We start from the raw sequence: 5,107 nt of genomic DNA, 5'->3' as shown, positions 1-5,107 counted from the left end.
TATGTGAAAATATACTGGGTTTGTTGTTGTGGTGGTGGTGGTGGTCACGAGAAAAAAATTGAAGAAACTAAATTAAAAATAATAATATTCTTTTCTAAATTTGTATGTTTATCTTACGGATTTACTTGATTTATTTATGAAAATTACTTGCAAAAATTCTGCAAGAAAAAAATTCAACTTTTTACTATATTTTTATCAAAATTATGTTGCATAAAATTTGCAAGTATTCTACGTCCAAATTAAAATTTCTAGGTAATAATACATATTAATGCACCACATCTGATAAAGAGAAATATCAGAAAAAGGAGAAAAATATTATAAAAATAGAGATCATATAGAGGTACCACATCACCTTGTCTTGACCGCGCTTCGCGCAATTATGGAATATCTTATTAGATTTTCACATTAATCTTTTTATTATATTCAAAATAAAAATATTTTAAAATATTCTAAGTTCTTAAATCCAATTAGATTTGATTTTTAAGTCGTAATTAGTTATTATTAACACTCTATTTTATGTTTTTTTAAATCAAATCTTTCATCACTAGAAAGAGTTGTTTTTCGCCGCAGAGTTGAAACAACTTTTAACAATGGGCATCTTCTTCTCTTTTTATTTTTGCTAAACTAAAATAATTTATGTAACTTAATCAGAATTGAAAATAGTTCTCCGTAAACATTCAGAGAAATATTAGTAATATAACAGATCATTTCTTTTTGGCATTTCCTGTCTAACCCTTGACGATCGACATCATTTACTTTTTTTGCTTTCGATCAAGTGTTATAATAATGGTGTTAAATAGCTTCATTATTCTCTACCTACATTATTCTTCTTGGCATTTCCTGTCTAAGGTTTTCTCCCTATTCCAATTCCTTACATAATTCAATTAATTCTTATAAATCAAAGTAAACCAAACTTAAGTGGTTACAATATATTGTTGATATTGAATATAAAGAAATAGGACGTAACAAACTATATTTGTAGCCTTGAACCACTTAGAATATCACAATATCTTGTAGTCTGCTTAGACTGATTCCTACTCTTTAGTTTTCTTTTGAGGAGCTTCAAATTATTTTTTGCTTGGCTCTGTCAAAGACCGATCTCCAATATATTTGCTAAGGAAAGATGAGAATATAGAATTCGTTTTACCTCTCCATTCATATTGTCGCTGAGAAATAATAACATTCACCATAAACTCTATTTTTGTTTAGCACCATCCACAAGGTAATCTATTGCTACAATATTCGGTTCATCTAATTCATTCACGTGTAACATAAATTTGTAGGTAAAATTCATAAAAACTATATAAAAAAACAATAGACATTAAATCATAAATTTAAAAATAGAACTGGCTATTGCTAAAAACACTAACATAAATTAAGCTAGATCCTCCTCTATCTCTTCATATCATGTATCACTTGCCTAAAAAAAACATAAAAAAAATTATTAATCATAAAGAGGTATCACATCATCATATCTATATCTATCAAAATAATATTGCAATATAAATGAATAAATCTAAATCCTACAAATATGAAGCAAAAACAAAACCCACCTCGTCAATGAAATAACAACTTACTAATCTTCATATATTAATATTTGATCTCTATGATTATTTTTTTATATATATAAAATATCATCACTGATGAAAGTTCAAATGATAACGAAACAGGAAAAAGATATTAAAACAGAAACCAAAAAAAAATAACAAAATGCATATACCTTCAATTATCTATGAGTATCCTTTAACTAAATCTTTTCTTTTAAGAGAACAACATAAGTGAAAAACATAAATAAGGAAGAACAAAAATAAAAAGAATAATGGCAAAAAAACAAAGAAATAAAGAAGAAGAAGAAGAAGGAGAAATGTTGATACCTACAACTTGAAAAATCATCAAAATTTATAATTAGGACATCATGTTCATTCCATTATGTTTTTACTGTTTTCGATCTAATGCTTCTACAACTTGAAAAATCATCAAAATTTATAATTAGGACATCATGTTCATTCCATTATGTTTTTACTGTTTTCGATTTAATGCTTGGCAACAAAGAGGTGTACATAACAGAAAAGGTAAAGCAATTACTTTCTCCGTTAATTTAAACTTGTCCACTTTTTTATTTTGGGATATTCAACAAAATTTGTCCAGTATATAAAATCAATAGATAATAATTTATTTCGTTAATCTTTACTTGTCCATTTTTTTTTTTGAGTGGGGTGGGGAATGTTCAACAGTACTTCTTCAGTTCATAAAATCAATAAATAATTTATCTATTTAAATACATTTTATCCATGATATTAAATACATCACTCATTATATTTTTCATAGCAAAAAATTTATTATATTCAAAGGGTGCTATAATAAAATCACCTTTTTATTTATTATTTTTTAAGATATATGTCAAGTCAAAATTGGATAACTATTAATAGATGGAGGGAGTAGCTTCGAATACAAAAACGTATTTTATGAAAAGAGATTAATTGCATTATTGATGAAGGCATTATGGCTATATTTAATGTTTTGTATAATTTTAGAGTAAATTTTTATGTCTTTTAGAATTAGGAAAAAGGTCAAAAAAATCATAAAAAAATAAATAATAATTTTGATTTTAGAGAGCACCACTTCAGCGGATCTATCATTCTTTTTTATTATTATATATTGATTGATTGATTACTTTTTTTCCTTTATTTGGTTTAAGTATCCATCTTCATGACTCATATCTAATTACCTATTTAATTGCTACCCTTAATATCCATAACTCTCATGCTTTTCATATTCATAACCACTAAATATTCAATGTAAAACTTTAAGTTATCTTTTGGCATTCCTTCATTCCTTCATTTGTATCTATATAAATTCATCTTTTTTGGTTTCTTGACCCTACCCAAGGTTTTCCTTTCATTGTAGTATTAAAGTAGTGAATTTCTTTTAATATTATAGTACTATTTGATTCATGCTTTAGTTTGACGCGATGAAAAAGACTCTTGAATTTTGAATAATTATGAGAGAAGGTATCGGCAAGAACTCGAAAAATTATATATGAATTTTCTCATTCTTTTTTCATTTATATTTCTATGGTTAAAGTCTTAAGAAGAATGTGTATGTTAGTAATTTTTTTCTTCTCTTTTTCTTTTTCTTTTTTGTATTTTCTCTCTATTATACTTCTTTATTTTCATTTTTTATGAATTTTTTAGTTATCATACGTTTGTATTTTTATTGGGCTCAATTAGTCATTTGTAACTTTATTGGAAGTTTGCTAACTATAATACACCCCTCATTTGATGTTATTTTGTCTTAATTTTAAAGATTTAACTGTAATTGTTGTATTTTATTACTTATTACACTCATCTTTTTGTTGAATTTTAATCGCTCTAATAGATCTATAAAAAATATTTGAAACACACGTGCACTGCACATGTCCAAAAACTAGTGGTATAATAAACCCTCTATGTTTATTATATATTCGCATCCCCGAAAATGGTCCTTGGTGTCAAGTCTCACAAATTTGAGCTCTTTGATAATGCTCAAACTACACCTCTCTTAAGAGAGAGTAAGTGTTCGTTGTCAAATATATAACTCAACTAGGTTGGGATCGAATCACACAGGGAATATGGTGTTAATTTAAGTTGTTCGTGAGTCAATCAACTGATAGTTAGCAGTTTTCTATAAATAGGGGTTTTTGAAAGGGTAACAAGTAATTATTTCTCAATTCAGTGTCAGTGTTTGTAATCAATATTATAAGGAAAACCAGAGCTATGTTCACTATGAGTGTTGGTATTTGACAGACACTAGTAACGGTTCAAGATTCTTGTGGTAGGTAGGAACAACAGATTATCCTTGCCAAAGTAATGTCTAAATGTTTCTCAACCTATTTAGACATTTAATTATCTAATTCTTTCGAACTTAGGGAATTTATATTTTATAACAGGATGTTGTCTCAAGTTAATTAACCTTGTTACAACGTTAATTATTAAATGAAAGTTTAATGCTTCCAAGTCCCTGTTGATAATTCACTTCCTACTAGTGCTGATTTCTTATTTCAAGCAAATCACTAGTAGGCATGACCTATCGTTTGCAACCAATAGACAATATATAAAACAGAGGAATTACCAAGGAGTTCCTACTACCTTTAAAATCTTGAACACCTAGTTACTTTACAAAACCAAACCCATAGATCCCACAAGTCGGGTTAAAGGAATTAGCTACTCATAATGTACAAAGCAACAAGACAATTTTTATTCATAATTCGATAAATGATAACTTATAGAATAATGAATACCAACAAGTGTTTCTCAGATTAGATCCCAGTAGAAATCCCAAGAAAATTACGATAGCAATCTTTCTAAAGTTAATTGTAAAGTTACAGAGAAAACTAGAGAGAAAATAGTGTAAGTTCGTCAACTTCAAGATGAATTTTCTCCTAATAAAACCTAAAAACTTTTCCTTAAATACCGAGAGCTAAATTTGGAATCAAATCACAGAATACAACTTTTTCTTGCATAACTGATGATGAAGTGTGACGCCTTATCAGGAGTCTGACGACTTATTAGTCATTGTCGGCAGCTCCTCCTCTAAGTTTAATGATTTCTGCCTTAGGCTGACAGCGACACTCTGACGGCTTATCAGGAGTCTGACGGCTTATCAGAAATGTCGCCATCTCCTCTTCCACTTTCATGATCTCTGCCTTAGGCTGACGGCATTCTTGACAGCTTATCAGGGGATGTCATCACACTTCTTCTCCAACTTTCTCACACTGTCTACAGTTGATGCTGACTCTGATAACTTATCACAAATTTGATGACTTATCAGAAAAGTCATCAACTATACTTTCATGGACACTTATTCCAAATTCACCTATTTTGCTCTTATTGTCTTTGGTTTTATTGCATCTTGACATTCCTGCATTATCAAAGAGAAAATAATCAAAAATGACAAAAGTTGCCTAAGACTTTACAATTATTTCTAGTTAAAAGCCTCAAATGTGTTAGAATTAGCTCACACATCAACACCCTCAACTTAAAATAATTGCTTGTCCTCAAGTAACTTAAACATAACTTAAGAGGATACAAAGCACATTCAGCAGTCAATCATCCATTTTAGCTCAAAA

Source organism: Capsicum annuum, chromosome 10, assembly GCF_002878395.1.
Source record: "Capsicum annuum cultivar UCD-10X-F1 chromosome 10, UCD10Xv1.1, whole genome shotgun sequence".
In the NCBI taxonomy this organism is placed as follows: Eukaryota; Viridiplantae; Streptophyta; class Magnoliopsida; order Solanales; family Solanaceae; genus Capsicum; species Capsicum annuum.
The sequence above is the reverse complement of the archived record's forward strand: the minus strand, read 5'-3'. Positions refer to the sequence as shown.